The sequence below is a fragment of the Caloenas nicobarica genome, chromosome 1 (assembly GCF_036013445.1).
Source record: "Caloenas nicobarica isolate bCalNic1 chromosome 1, bCalNic1.hap1, whole genome shotgun sequence".
Lineage (NCBI taxonomy): Eukaryota > Metazoa > Chordata > Aves > Columbiformes > Columbidae > Caloenas > Caloenas nicobarica.
The window spans coordinates 159,322,630-159,339,364 of record NC_088245.1 but is presented as its reverse complement, the minus strand read 5'-3'; the positions used below and the strand labels follow the sequence as shown (position 1 = coordinate 159,339,364).

Below are 16,735 nucleotides of genomic sequence, written 5' to 3'. Positions count from 1 at the left end.
AATACAGAGCTGGGAGTAAGCTCTCATCAAAGAAGAATGGGAAATACTGTTGTTATTGTTGCATATTTTTAAGGAAAGAGGAGAAAATGGTCTGTGAGAAGAGAAGCAGGAAAGAAAGAGTTAGTTCAGAATCACCAGGTGAGGAGTTTGTTCTTGAAACAAAAGCATCTTCAAATTGTGAGCAAAACAGCATGGGTTTGGGTTTGAGCCTTGTGGTGTTTAGAAAAAATTCCTTACTGAGCTTTTTGGAAGAAGTGCTGTTAGGGGTATTTCTTAAGGAAGGAGAAGTTACAACCAGAGTGCACCAGGGTTTGGAGGGTGGTTTAGATTGAAGGAGCTGCAAGAAAGCAGGCGTGGAGAGCAGCATGGGAAAGAGGTGTGGATGTGTTAAGTACCAGTGCCAAGTTTTTCTTGACACTGAATTGTGAAAGAAGAGAGAATGATCTAACATGCAATACATTCAGTTTTCGTTGCAAGCAGATTTTCTAAATATCTGAAAATAATCATTTAAAAATCTTTCACATCTTAATGTATATGAGAAACTCATGTAAAATTTTCCCAGTGAAAGGTATTTGTGAACAGGAGCATAAGTTTGTCATCATTTTTACATAATTTTTGCTTCATTTTTGCATCACTTTTATGTTTGTCAGTTGTTCTGTCCATTTTACAGTGCTTCAGACTACAGCAAACATTGTTTAGCATTTGAGTCTTGTCCAGAAAGTCTTGAAAATGGGCTTGAAAATTTTCCCATGTCATCTCAAAAATGTGGATGAAATTTTAGTCTTTTCTGTTTCTTGGGAGCTGATGCTTTCCAGAAGGACTCTCTTGGGTAACGCTCTCTTTAACTTTCAGGTCTTTACAGGTATGCTGGAAAGAAAAAAGTTTACAGAGTTGGCATATATCTATTTTAGTTCTGAAAAGTGAAAATAGTGTTGCTGAATGTGCATATGTACTGCTGAAGACAGTTGGAAGACATTTTCCAGTTGCTAAAATTCTGTGTGGAAGAGTAAGACTATATCTGCTGGCACCATGACTTAGTATTGTTTAGGTCATATTTGGGAGGCTGCTGCTGTAAGATGACAGAAGACACAATTGTGTGTTAAACTGTAGTATTTTTTGATGCATCTTAATTATATAAAACAAATCATTTATAGCAGAAGCATCTCTTTGTAATAGAGGATGACAGCAAATGAAAATTTTCTAATCAAGGTGACGAAGTTGCTAGTAGTAATTTCTAAAGGGTGCTAGAATTCTAGCTCTGTTGAAGTGAAGGGCAGTTATGCCACTGGGTATAAGATTTCAAAGAAATTAGGGGGAAAAACTGTAATGGGAATATTAGATGACAGATGAGCCCCTGACTGAGCTTAAATGTAAAAAGGAAGCAGACAGGAGGTAGAAGTGAGGACAGGCGACCAAGGAGCAACACAGAAGTGTTGTCCAGGCATGTGGAGACAGAATGAAGAAGGCCAGAGCTTGGGTGGAATCAAAGCTGGTGAGGGATGAGCAGGACAAGAATGGCTACTATGAGTGCATCAGCAGCAAAAATAAAAAGGAGGGGTGGTAGTCACCACGGTAGGGAAGGATGCAGCTAGAGTCTATTTAAATAAATTGGTCCATGGTACCAGACAGAACACGCTGGAGGTCACTGAGGGAGCTGACTAGAGTCATCCTGAAGCTACTGCCTGTCATCACTGAAAGATCATGGTCACTGGGGGAGGTTCCTGATGCCTGGAGAAAGGCAAACGTAACAATTGTCATCAGAAAGGGTGAGACTGAGGAACTGCGGGCCAATCAACCTCACGGTAGTCTCCAGGAAAGTGATGGTGCTGGTTTTCATGGAAGATATTTCAAGGGCGTAAGGACCCAGCCAGAATAGGCTGATCAGAAGCAAATCACACCTGACATACCTGTTCACCTTCTTTGAACAAATTATTGTCTTGAAGTATTAATATGAGAACTGAATTGATGTTGTCTACCTTTACTTTAGCAGGGCATTTGACACGGTCTGTCGTAGTATCCTGGCCATTGACCTGAGTAAAAATGGACTGGATGGGTGGACTACAGGGCGAGGGGCAGTTTGGCAGGGATCAGGTGGTCCATGCTGAGTGCTGTTTTACACTTACCTCTGCTGGGGCCAATACTGTTTTAACTTCTTCACTAGCAACCTAGTTGATGGGATGTAGTGGACTTTGACCAGATTCATGATGAAACCGAACTGGGGTGCAGTTCATACCTTGGAGGGCACAGCTGCTCTTCTAATGGGGCTTTACAGCTGGAGGAACGACATGACAGAAAGGTAATGAAATCCAACAAAATTAAAAGCAAAGTCCCAGCGCTGGGCTGGGTTAACCCCGTGCACCAATACAGGCTGGGGGTGTGACACCCTGGGGGCAGCTCTGCCGAAAAAGGCCCTGGGTGCTGTTTTACAACAAGCTGAAGGGGTCAGCAGTGAGTGGGCCCTTGCAGCAAAGGTGTCCGACCACCTCCAGAGCTGTGCTGGTGTGGGTGCAGCCAGCAGGTCCAGGACGGGATCCCTGCCCTCCACTTGGCTTTTGAGGGTCTGGGGAGAGGGTGACTGTGCTGAGCTGTGGGCCCTGGGACAAGAGAGGGACTGACCCACAGAATGGAGCCCAGGAAAGGCCACCAAGGCGGTCATGGCGCAGGAGGAGAGGCTGAGGAGCTGGGTTTGTTCGTCCTGGAGAAGAGATGTCTGAGCTGGGCCTTGATGGAGGTTTTGCAGCCTGAGGGGAGCTGGGTGGATGGCAGAGCCAGGCTCTTCTCAGAGAAGCTCGGCAACAAGGCAAGAGCAATGACCACAAGCTGCATGAGGGGAAATGCTGACTGGAGACATGGGGAAAAAAAAATCTTCTCTGCGCAGGTGGTCAAACACTGGAAGAAGTTGTCCAGAGCAATGGTGCATCCTCCCTCTGTGGGGGTATTCGAGCCTTGGCTGGATGAAGCCATGAGCACCCTGGTGTAGAGCAGTTGTTAGTCCTGCTTTGAGGAGGTGGATGGACAAGGTGGTCTCCTGATGTCCTTTCCAACCTGAATTAGACTGTGTGGTTGCATGATCTAGTAGCAAAACATAATTGAAAGTGATTGGAAGACTGAATTTCATTTCTAGATCTGCCGCAGATACTCAGGAAGATTTTGAGACTTAGGTTCTGTGAATGTGAAGCTGAACTTATTAGTGCTCTTGCAGCTTAATTTATTAATGTTTCTGAGGTGTGTGGAGACTGCGTGAAGGATATGTCAAGAACATGCACTAAAGTACAGTATTCAGTGGCCTGTGAAAATGGGTCATCAGAAACAGAAGAAAAAAAATCAGTGGGAAATACAGCAACACTGAGTCTTTCGCTTAATCATTATTCTTAAAACAAATAGTACTTATTAAGTTAACTATTTATTGCTGTGCTTTATATCAATAAAAATGCTACCTATGGCTTTTCTTGAAACTGCTGCCAAAATGTTGGGTTTGGGGAAAATCAGGATCTGGTTGAAGGTTCACAGTGCCTTGGGCCAAACTCACATGTCTACAAAAGGCCTTCACTTGCATCAAGTCCAAGCAGCAAGTTTGAACCACATCTTTACAAGTCTATTTTAACAAGATGCTGTGTGGTTGGTGTTAGGAGTAAATTAGATTTGGAGAGATTAAGAATCTGGAATGTCAGCAGCTCCACTCAATTGCTCACGTAGAGGGAAACAAGGAAGCTGAGCTTCCTATAACTGAAGCTGGTAACATTTGCAAAACTGCATCTCGTTGCAATAGCTGTTTTTGAAGCAGCAGTTGTAAATTTAAAATCTTTAACTATTTTCTATACAGTATTTTCTCTCAAATCAGTTTTGGAGGATTTCCTCCCCTGTGCCCTCCCCTCGCAATTATGTTTTGTAATGGCTCACAGAGATCACCAGAAGAAGGGAGCCCATACCCTAATCTGCATACCATTTTGCTGCCTGCATTTGTTTACCTTCAAGAGCTACAACACTCACCATATTTTCCGCTATCATCTGTTGACTTCTCCTTCTTTTCAATCTTCTTTCTAGTTGACAGTTTGACTACATCAGAAGAAAAAAAAAAAACCAAACCAAACCAAACCAAAACCAAAACCAACCAAACAAACAAAACCAAGAACAAACAAACCAAACCAAAAACTTTCAGCAAGAAGTTCACAAGGACAGAATTTCTAACCTATAAGGGGAACCAGTGGGAAGAAATGGCTAAAAAGAGAAGTTATAATATGCTGGATATGAAGCCTACAAGTAGGGTGAGAGCTGATGCTGGTGTGAGTAGGACACCTGAGGCTTTTGCAACCTCTTTGGAACTGGATAGATCTGTAGGAGCTCTTCAGAAATTCAGAATAGAGAAAATGGTAGGAAGATATCCCAGTGTTGCTGAAAATTTCAGCCTTCTTTTACAGAGTTAGCTTTAGTCTTGCTGAACATAGCCTACTAGTCATGCTGACCTCAAATCCTGTTTGGGTCTCCACACGCTGTTTTTAGAGGTTCAAATGCATAATGTCACACGATGTGGACTGTCAGCTGCCTCTCCAGATGTCTGACTCTGTAAGACATTGGTAGTTTCTACAACAGAAATTTAGGTTTTGGCTGGGGGGAGAATTGAATATTGCTAAAGGGAAATTACTTTCCCTGAGCCACTATTTAGATGAAGACAGGAGTTCTTTCCCACTGATGTACATGTGAAGTTTCTCCAGTGTTGAGAAAAATGTCTGCATTTTAAAGAAATGACTCAGAATTGCTCGCTTGGTGATATTATTAAGTGAATAGTTCAAACAGAAATTATAAAATTATACAATTAGAAATAATACAGGTTGCAATGTTGATAGATTGCAAATGCATCATACTGTAGAGACGTTTTGTGAAATTGTACAAAAAAGGCCTATATCTATTTTAGCTCTTTGCAGGAGAAGGCCTGAATATTTTTTCATTTTAATTGTAAAAAAGAAAAATATTAAAAAGATGGCTGCATCAACGTGCTTGACCAAGTCATATAAGCCAGTAACCTGAAATGCATGTTATGCCATTGAGAAGTCTCTGTGTGGGAGCTGAGCTGTCTGAAGATAGTTCGAGACCTCTCAGCTAAGCCAGCATGTTCTGGTGTAGCTTTCTCTGTAGATCTGCACAACTTGCTGTGCTTCCATGCCAGGTGAACCTATTATCAAGTGGAAAAGTTCCCTCCTACTGTTGGAGGAAGGAAGATTTCCGTGCCAGTGGTTTCATTTTCCAAGGGCAAGAGTGGGCTGAGATTTCGTTGTTAGTTCCCATGGGTCTTGTAAGGTTACCACACCTACAAGAGAGTTTTCTAGAACAGCACTTTTTTTCAGCAGGATACTGTCTTCAGCATCCAGGAGGTGTTAGCTGCCACGTCAGCCTGGCGAGAGACCAGTTGGAGCTGCTACCGTAGTGTTCTGCCTCTTTCTGAGTCCTTGAGAAGAGTTTCAAAGCATTTTGATGACCCCAAGCCAGTGCCATTGGTGGCTTTCTCTTCACTGAGGTCAGTAGGGTGATTTTGAGTAACTGGGAGATATGGCCCCTTACTCTGTAACTCTCTTTAGTGTGCCACCAGGCCAGCCAGGGCACAGTCCCTTCTGCCAAAGACGACCTTTGGAAGTTACCTCAGGCAAATTTTGAAGGGGCTAGGGTTCGGACTTTTATTTCCACGTGGAATGCCAGTGTTATAATTAGAAATCAAAACAAAACTCCGTCTTACTTCCTCCTACCCCCAGCGTTTTTCTATCAGAGGTGTAAAAGCAATCCCTTGGAGTGCACATGTGGCTGTGGAACATCTGGGGGGTCCTCTGACATGAAACAGTTGAAAATATGAAATTTTATTGTTGTTCCTCTGGAACTAAATAGATCTCATTTGTCCAATAAAATTTATTATTATTCAGGGCTGCACTGTAAAAAAAAAAAGTTTAAGTTCCTAAGCCCTTTTTGCTGTGAATTATGATTGTGTCACTTCGTCTCTTTTAGAAAGAAGTTGCTCTCTCCTCCAGCACTTGGGCAAAAGAAGCTGGGGAAGAAGAAGCTTCAGCTCTGTCCTTTCCTCACATCCCTTCCTCAAGAGGGGAAGTGTCAGCCCCTAAGCCTCTTCTGTTCTCTCTGCTCTCCTCTCTAGCAAGGGCAAGTTTGGTTTGGCTAAGAGGATGGATAGGGAAGGACCTATTTTGCTTATCCGCAGCGTGGCCTCTTAGAGTCATAGCATTAATTTGTTCCCACTTAATATCTTGTAGCAGCCACTTAAAAGATCGTTGCTGTGCTGTGCCATGGAAGAAAAAAAAATTCAATTAATTCTTTTGAATCGTCTGGTTTTAAAAATAGGATTAAAGCCTGACCACTTTTCAAACTGTTCCATTATGAATAACGCATACGTAAGAGATGACTCTGGGTTCATTGCAGTTAAGAGCAGATCATCCGCATACATGCTGATTTTATGGAGATTTCGCCTCATGAGAATGCCTCCTCCATCTCTCTAGTGATCTGATCCTGGGGTCAGAACAAACAGCACGCTGGCAAGAGAGCATCCTTGCCTACTATTTTTCTACTAATCTGAGGCCTTCTGACCTTTTTATTCCTTATCACTGATGAGAAGAGGCTCTTGCATATGAAATAACACTTCAAGTAAATTTTGGGGTGGAGATAAATACATGAAATCGGTCAGCATGGCATACAAAAAAAATCCTGGGTTTCCTTATTGAAATGCATTTCCTTATTGGTCTTATTGAAGGCTTTACAGTATCAGTGGAGAAAAGCTGCAGTTGGTTTCTGTAAATCTCTAGCTACCTCAATTAAAATGAACAGTTTTCCTGTATTATGTGATTTTTTTTTTTAATAAAGCCAAGTTGGTTAGGATTTATCAATGCTGCAGATATTTCTCTAGGCTCATAGTGAGAATGTTAGCTAGTACTTCGTAGGCACAGTTGCATGAAACATTGATAACTAGGTTATTTTACCAGGTCTTTGCTTTATTTATAATAAATTAGTACTGTACCTAATTGTATTCCTCCTACAGGGAGAAGGCTTGCTGATAAAGTGTGTAGAGAATTATTAAATGTACACAGGCGCATAGTAGGGTGACTTCTCTTCAAAAGAGGCACAAAATTAAAATGGGAATGCTGCTTTCCCCAGTGGCTTGCCATTATTAAAAGTCTCAGTAGCATGGGAAATTTCTTCTGTAGGAATTGGGGAGTCCAAAAGTCTCTCTGGTTTATTGTAGGGAAGCTGAACTGTACAGTGAAACTCTGCAAGGCCTTTTTGATCCTTGAAGAGTTCTGATGAATATACATTTTTATGAAAGTTGTAAAGTGTTTTCATTTCCTTATTAATCCCACCATGGTCCTGGAAGAACTGCCACTCCTGAGTGGTAACCGTGACAATAAAAGTTTTTGTTGCTATTGTTTTACTCTACAAGCCAATCTTCTTCCTTAAATAAAGATTTGAGGATTCATAAGGACAATCGCAATATTCAGCAATTTTCTTCTTAATGAGCTCAGTAATGCCTGTGTCTCTTCGAGCAGAGCCTTTGAATTGCCAGTTATTTCTTTTCCTCTGATTCAGATGTATCCAATTAATTTTGACTTGGACATGTTCTGATATAACTATTACTGCTGACAGAATGGCATCTAGAAACTTAGGGAAAATGTCTTCGCTCACTATTAACAGGGATTTCAGGCAGGAATACGCTAATAGACCTAGAAAAATGTTTTAAAACATACACTTAATGTTTGTGTGGATTTGGAATTCACAGTATTTCAACTCTTCATGTGTAGTCCACTGTCTGCAGGCACATCAGCACACCTGGGCACTGAAGGCTAATTGCAGGACTAGAATTCATGTATTACTACACATTTCTGGACCCGTTTTCAGCATCTCATCTGTTTTCATAGCAGGAAGGAGCTGGCTGCACAGCCATTGAGCATCTAGCACTTAGTTTGAAGGGAGCCGTTGAGTTCCAAGTGTGCTGCAGAAAGTCAAGCCAATACAAGTTCAGTATACATATGTAGCTTAGAAACAATCTGTTGGATCAAATTTGGGCAGACTTTTGTTTGTATGCAGAGCCATATGTTGGGTTGTGTTGTCAGGGCTGCAATGGTACTGAGGGAGAGGAAACCAGAAAGGTACTGCTCAGATTGCAGTCACAGAGGTTTTCAGCATTCAACACCATTCACTCCAGGTCTCCTTTGCTTTTTTGTTGGCTGTGAGCAGACAGAGGAATATGTTTGTATGTCCAAGTTTCTATTGCAATTATCCTTGAAACTTAGTCTTGATTCTAGGACTCCATTGTGCTTGTAACCAGTAGTCCACCCTGTTTATTCTTTCACGTTGCAAGGGCCACATTTTGTAGACCAAGAGGCAGGCCAAGCATGAGGAAACCCACAGACCTCATTAACAGGGACATGGATAAGAAAGTGGTAGGACACACAACAAATACAGCACTTGTCCTCTTTGATAAACTTTTCTATGAGGTATGTCTATGCTCACAGTTAAGGTAGTGGTCTAGTGGACCTTTGGTCTGATTTAGGTAAGATAGGTAGGTAAGAGAAGGTGGAAATGCACAGTACTTTTCTCAGTGCATTGGTGCCATCAAAGCTGGACCTGTCCCAGGATGGTGAGGAGTAGGGGGAGCCTTAAAGGTACTCAGAAGATTGCAGGCTTATTTTACCAAACTGTTTAAACATTCCCTGTTTACATGGAGTTTAGCTGTATTATTAGGTAGCAAGACAAGGAAGTGTGGCGTGATGCTGGATAAGAGAAAATAATTTTTGATGTCAGATGGAGGAACAGCGTAGCTGTACACACGGAAGTTGCAGGGTGAGGATGCATGTGGTCATGGCTAGGCTTGGGAACCTTGGCAGGTATCAGCTAAAAGCATTATATTTAACCTCTGTTGCCTTTTGTTTCATCTATTATTCTTCTGGAGACGAGAGAAAAGGATCCTAGCACTCAGTGGTGGGAACTAAACCACCAGTGCCTGTGTGGAAGCCTCATTTCCTTCCACTGGAGATGTCCAGGTAGCAAGAGTCCACGGTACTTACAGTGCTGCAGACTCTGCAGTCCGTATTCAGATAACATTTCACAATGAATTAAAGGCATTTGTGTCTAAATGAGTAATTCAGGATTAAGCCCTTCAGAAGTTTGAACTTCTTCCTTCTATACTTCACTAGATATTGAATTGAAGGCATGCGTGCTGTGCTACTTACAGGACACACCACTCCCAAAATACGCATAGAACCATCTAAAACCAGCCTTTTATTTCCACCACAAACTAAGCCCATGCCATGACATCCCATCAACTTAGAGTGGAGTAATTTATCTCTGCTCAACAGAAGACAAAACACACGGATTATGATTACCTAAAGCCCTGGTTTTTACATATTCTCTGAATGACTTTCTTCTCTGAATTGTGAAAAGACTGTATGTTAAACAGTGCTTTATACACCAAGAGAATACACTTCCATGGAACAGGCTGGTACCCAAAATAGCTACAAAAACACATCTCTGACTTACTGAAACTGGAGAGCATCCAGAGCCATGAATTCATTGCGCACTCACACACCAGAATAGAACACAATATGCGGCTCTTGTGATTTTTCTAGTCACTGTTGTAAAAGCCATAATAAACAGGGACAGAGCATTAGGAGGTACATGCATTCGTTTACTCACATCTAAACCTGCATAACTCTGCTGGCTACACAGTGTGCAGCAGGCTCCAGGGGCACAAAAACTCTTAATGTGTCCCCAGGTTGCACATCGCCAATCCCCAGAGTTTGGGCTTCCAACCAAAGAATTATTTTGCAAAGCAGCAAAAAACATGCCTTTTTGGTTTTTTTTTCATTTCGGGCAGGTCGAAACACCTGCATTTGAAAGTTGCTGGTTTGACAGTGCTTTTTATTTATGTATGGAGCATGTGCCCTTGTTAGCATGTCTAAATGCATTGACCGAAGTATACTGTATATCTGTCTCCAAAGACAAATGCATGCATCTCCAAATTCAGCGTACTACAGATTTGGGTGTTAATGTAAGCTGCTTTGCTGAGGTTGCCCATCTTTCCTCTTGGCTACAAATATCACAAGGGAGATTATGATCTGTCTTCTTGTTTATCAGTAAGGAAAGTGATAAGCTGACTGTGGAGTCTGATCAGCACTTTGCATCTTTTCTGAAAGGATAGAGAAAATCTTAGTGTTTTCTGAGTTTGAGTACAGTTTGTATCTTTAGAGCATCTTGGTTGCTCTGAAATGGCTGTTTCAACTCGTGAATGGCTGTGTAACATGTCTACAGCGGATCACTGTAATAGCACTTTTCACCATCCTTCTTTCACAGCAGTGCATTACAGCTACCCTCTCCAGAACAATGTGCTTGCCAGTTATTTCGAGACTGGGAGAAAATAATTGTAAATGTTTTCCTTCATTTCTGATCACAGAGCTCCAGAAGACCATAAATCCTTGTGTTGTTCCTCATTTGGGAGCAAAGAGTTGTTAAGATCCTGGCTGTTCATTTTAGGATCATTATAAACCATGGCTTGCGCATTCTTTCTTCCTTACTTGTTACGTTCTTTTACTAGATTGCCTCAAAATAGCTCCTTCCATGCCACCTTCTGAGGTTTCACAGTACAATTATGCATTAAAAGGGGATATGTTGAACAAATTGGTATTTTCTTCAAGCTTAGTCAGGTTATTTGGTTACATTTTTAACTTTGATTCCACACAGACCCAATCTTCCACTCGTTAGCTAATTATTTTTAAATAGAATAATTTTATATCATAATTTAGTATGCATTTTCTTGAGAAAAAGGGCAAATTAATACATGTAAACATGGGTGAATCTATTTAAATAAACTGTCCACAAAATCCTTACAATATGTAAACAACATTTGTTATGCCTTGGAGATAGCATATGATTGGACTCATGAGACCCTGTTTATCCTACTGAACAGTTTCTTTTATAACTTCAAAGGGAATTTTATATAGTAATGGCGATAGCAGGGTGTTAAGTGTAGCTAGACAGAAATTATACCTCAGCTATTTAGTTAATGCCAATAGGGATTAAATTAGATTTTATAGCTGTTAGTAGAAGTCTGTTTTGTGGCTAACAAGTGGGATTTTTAAATCCTGGAAAGCATAATCCTATTATAAAACTGGCAGCTGAATTAACATTATCTAGGAAGCAAGTCTTCACGGATTAACATTTTTTTGACATTAACAAAGAAAAACTAATGCTACAGGGATATTAGATGCTTTTCCCAAAAGTGGGAAAAAAAGGAAAGTGAATATAGGACAAGATAAATGGCACAAATACTGCAGGAAGGAAAAATGGAGTGAAATATGCATGAGGAATGAAATCTGCCTCAAGTACAAAAGAAATACACCGGGTAGTAAAAGGCTCCACAATTGGTAATTTATATGTTAGCCCACTCACTGATTTACACGTGCCTTGTCACTAATTCACAGTTATCTGACACGAGCGTGGAATAGCCACGAAGGCCTTCTCCTGTCTTGAGGGCTGAGGTCTTTGCATTCCAGCTAAATGCTATAGGAGCCAAGGGCTGGCAGAACTGCAGAAGAAACACTTGTCCCCTTCGTGAACAGGCCCATAAATCTGTTCCACAAAGACCCTGGTGAAGTTCTCCTTACATACCTTGAAGGACAGTTATGGAACAACTATGGTACACAGTGGGACAGGAGATGAGAAGGTCTCTGAACTTTCTTGTCTTGCAATGTCTTATTCTAGGCATTGGTGGACTAAATAGCTATAAGAGAACATGCCATATCATATTTCAATTAAAAAATCTTTGTCCCCATCACAGTTGCAGAGCAAGTCTTTTATTACTTAAAATTGTGAGGTATACATCTCCTGTAAATTTTAAAAGCTCTGCAATTAGAATCTGAGCCCCTTTTCACAGCTGCAGCATTGAAATAATGAAAGTAGTATTTTGTTATGTGGAGGGTTAAGAGAAATCCACTTGATAAACTTACCAGTCACAAAAACATGCTAAACAATTTCTTCCAGAGTTTGCAACATCATGTTCAGTTTTGTTGACCCAGTACAGATTTTACTGTATCTGTTGGCTGCTGTCTTGTCTCACAAATTTCTTCCTTCTTATCAAATAGATGATTTCATCAGTTACTTATGAGAGCTAAACTGAAACAATTCATTCAAACTTTGCCTTCCAACCTCCCAATTTCTCAGTTCAAATAAAGCAGAACTAGATCTGAATCACTGTCAGACTGGAGTTTCGTTATCAGAGATTTAACTGTGGCTTTGCAAACCTAACACATGGCTTCACAGGTTGATTCTTGGTTTGGTGCTTTTGAAATGCTTGATTTTTCCTCCTTGTGGGTTCCTACTTTAACCATTGTTACTTACTGGCTTACATTTTTAGCAAGCATCTTTTCTGCAAGAGCGTGTGTGTATAGCAATCATTGCTGTGATTAAATCTGTTCCCAGAGGTGCAGCTGTGACTGCCTTAAGGGCTTTCTTAAATCATGGTTGCGTAGCATAGACTTTACCTTGCAAAGCATATAGCAACATCTAAGCTGTGGAAATAGTGTGAAATTTCTGAGTTGCCAAACTGTCTTCCTCTGAAGTTAGTGGCATGAGGAAGAACCTTGGCACCATTATATGAGTGAGAAAACTCACACCATTTGGCATCAATAGGACCAAGATTTATCCCCTGTTGTGTGCATGTTGCACCAATGATAATGAACCATAGTGTGAACTGGAAATAGTTGCTTGCCCTCTGTTGTGGCTCTTTTTCAAAAATGTGTCCCCCAAATGCCCTTTTTTTTTTACTCATTAGTTTTCCATACGTAACAGTATGCACCAGTCCATAAGCCTGGTGCTTTAAAGCACACAGGTATCTTTTAGCCATTGCCACAGCCTGCTGAGGTGCTGGGTACCTTTGGAAAAATAGGGGTAGAATGTGCCTGTGATTTCTCACATCAGGAAGGACATAATTTCGATGTCTCTCAGAAGTGCATGGTCCTTAGATAAAGGGTCTGTCTTTCCTTGCCCCTTAAGTAATGAGCAATTCTATAGCATTTTAGAGCTTGTTTCCAATTCAGCTGTTTGGGCCAGTAAGACTTGGGTTGTTTTTAAAACATTTGGCTAGCTCCTCAGCTTGGGTAAATAGGTCTCGCTCTTCATTTTTTATATGGTTGACACAGCAGGTGAAGCAGCTCTCAAATGAGAATTAAGGAAAGATTATGTGGGAAGAGAGTGTTATATGACCAGGGAGCTGCATCCACATCACCTGGCTGGACACTCATCGTCTTCCTCCAGTCTCTGGAAGAGAGAGGTGGAGATTGGAGGGAGTGATATGGTTACTGAGCAGAGCAGTTTTCATCCTCCTGATGACCCTGTGCCTGCCAGGACTGTGAAAGAGCTGACCAAATGGAGAGGGAGGGATGAGGGACGCTTGGCTCTGCCACCCAGCACTCTTGTATCTGAGCATGTATTTTTCTAGAGTAGATGCTTTGTGGAAACTTGTTCACGGCCAGCACGTGGAAAACAGCAGCAGCAGCGCCTGAGCATTGCCAGTCAGGGCACCTGATCTCAGAACATGGCTTCGTGTTGCCAAATTTGCTTATCATCGGTGAGGTACCATGGAAGTGCCGAGAAGAAAAAGAAATGCTGAGAAATGTGACGGTGGGTAGCACAAGTAGCCCTGCACAGACAGACAGGCTCAATTTTGTAGCTAAGGGGAATTCACACGCAGAGCAACCTCTGAGTAGTGCTTGATGTGACTTGACCGAAACTACCAGAAAGAGCAACTGGCTCTTAGCTTGTGTGGGGCAATCTCAATCCCCATGCAGCAGCCGTCACCTCTTCATATGTGCATCTCTTCACAGAGGTCATGCCCTCCTGGGGGTGACAGACATTCCCTGCAGCAAGAGTGACAACACTTTGCCGTAAGGGCAGCCAGCAGGCCGAAAAGGTCTGAAATACCTTCCCTTCCTTTTGTCGTTGAAGCTCTGAACTTTCTCTGTGCTGCTAAGGGAGAGCTAACTCACAAGGACCACCTTTCCAGGCCGGAGGGTCTTGGCAAACAGCCTCCTGAATGGAATAAAAAAAATAATGATAATGCATATTGTGCATATTTAACACGTACCTCTGAGCACTAGAGACCAGGTAGTAGCAGAGGGGGTATCTCTGCGAGCTGGTTGGGACACACTGCAGCTGAAGCTGGAGGTAAGCAGGCTCTTTTCCAATCTGGTCCAGGAGTTGATAAGTGAGTTGGTAAGATGATAATTTGCACAGGGTGTGAGGAAACACCAGTGAAGCAAATGAAGCCCCTCTGAGGGACAGAGCACAAAGGAGCAGCTCCTCAGCTCGAAGTCTTGCCTGGGGTTTCTCACAGGGCTGCCTATAAGCCCTTTTTGACTCTCACTGTTCTAGAAAAGAGGATTTGTGGTACCTTGTAAATGGGCAAGTTACATACAGGCAGCTCCCGACTTGTCAGCCGCTGACTTATTCATACACAGAATTCCGCAAGTGCTTAGTAAAGTTGGTATGTATCGTAAGTCTGCCATGGCTATCAAGTGTGATTCCTTGAGTGAAGCAGAGCATTTATTGAATTGTGTCTTTTTTTGTTCTGTTGATAAATGTATCTGGCAAGGGAAACTAGGACCTCGATTTGAAATAAATTGTTGGAGGGTTTTATGGGCTAACAGAAGTATTGAGCTGGAGGAGCTGTGGTCATCTAGATCCGTCCTCTGACCTGAAATAGCTTGAAGCCTTTCCAAAGTACCCTGATGGATGTTGCTGTAACCAGCTTCGGAGAGTGCCCACAGGTGTCTCTTGGTCCCCCTAATGTCTATTCAGAGTTTGCTAAAAATTTAACTTAAATGTTATTTTCAATGAATGAGATGGATTTTGTTGTCCATAGCCACTTACAGAAAGAAAGGCAAAAAATGGTAACCCTCTCCTGTAAAACATTATTCTGTGTATTGAATAGTTTTAAATGTCTCCTATAGATTTTCTCTTTTCAGTGAAAGTGACTGCATATCCTTCAGTCTTTCTAAAAGGAGGTGCCTGAACATCTCACCAGTTTTCTTGTAAGCTTGTGGACTCTCTCCAAGCTTTTTTTTCATTTTCTGATCCCCTAAACTGGATATTGCAACTGAGCTATTGTAAACGCAACATAAAACAGTGCAATTACTTCCTATTTTATTATATATGGTGGGTTTGTTAATATATTTCCAGAATTGGCTTTGTCTTTTTTGTAATAACAGTGCACTGCTGGCACTCATTCACTTCAACCTACTACTCATAGTGCATTTTCATCTTTGTTTCTGCATCTATGTTGCTGTCTCATATGTGGTCCCACTCTATCTTTTTCACTTGTTACTGTCTATCGAATCTGAGAACGACTTTGCATCTCCCTCCAAATTACATGTTTCTGAAGATACTGAAAATCTATTCTGTCTTGCACTACCCAAGTTGCTAATGAAAATATTGAAATTATGCCCCTTCGCCCTCCAGGAGAGGTGCTCAGTTGAATCCTGATTGCTACATTAGCACGTTTCCTTTGGGGTTGTTACGTGCAGCAGTGTCACCAGATTTCTCACATCTTGACTACACTCCACAGTTTCTCAACACCTCTCTTGAAGCAAGTGGCCAAAGCTGAACATCGCACTGCAGGTGCAGGTTCACCAGTGCTGACTAAAAGGGGACAGTAAGTTCTTAGTCTTCTGGCCATGCTCCTCCTAATGTAGTCATGTGCAGTTTGCCTTGTTTGCAACGAGAGCACACCGTTCACTTGCTGGTCCTCATTCAGGTTGCTGAACTTCCTGGGGCTCCTGTTGGCCCAGTCCTTGAGTTTCTCATGGTGCCTCTGGACTGAAGCTCATGTCCCTTTAGTTTCATGTCATTGGAAAATTTGCTGAGGGTTCATTCTATGTGGTCACTGAGGTTCATGTGGAAGATGCACAACAGAACTTGCCCCAGTATCAAAGCCCGGGATTCTCCACTTGTTACCAGCTGCCAACTAGGAGCCATGGATAACTATCCTTCAAACTCATCTGTCCAGACAATTTCAACCTATCTGATAGTCCATTCTTCTAGCCCATATTTTTTCAGCTTCCAGGTGAAAATGCCATGCTCTCTAAAGTCAGGGTGTATTGCTTCTGCTGCTCTCTCTTTGTCCATGTAGCCAGTCATTTTATCGTAAAGGCCATCAGATTGGTCAGGCAGAGATGTCCTCCTACCTCCAACCCAGACAGACTTACCCATTTTCTTCCCTCATTTGGTTGTCTGTGATCATTGTGATATCATGACTGCAACCCATTCTGTCCTTTTTCTTCTTTATCCAGCTAGAATCAATAGACTTAAGGAACAAGAGACTTTATTCTTATTTCATTATATAGCTTTACAGTGCCAGGTATTTTGAAGTATCCTTAGCACTATAGTATACTTTCTGATCATTAAAATTTTAGGTGCCTTGAGTTGAATTTAGACACCTGCATCTGCAAATGCAATTCCCAGCCACACTGCTAATCCCTGCATATTCTCTGATTGCTCAAAATCTGCTTTTGTGCATCCCTAGAAATGTTTCTGTCCTCTTCTCACAGCTTGTTGCCTCTCTTATGCCAAGGCTATAAGAAAGATGTCTTCTGTCTAAGGCCCTTGAGCAGACGGGATGAAAGCTTGCCTAGCTAACTCTGACAGGAGACACATGCAAAACACAGTAACCATGGCTGTTGTATTTTAAAATGGTTAG

At 41.8% G+C, this 16,735-nt stretch overlaps 1 protein-coding gene across 2 annotated transcripts in view; it reads left to right on the top strand.

The window, feature by feature from the left end:
• CLYBL (citramalyl-CoA lyase) overlaps nt 1-16,735 on the top strand; it is a 182,592-nt gene that overhangs the window by 95,623 nt on the left and 70,234 nt on the right. The gene's annotated exons all lie outside the window — the stretch shown is intronic.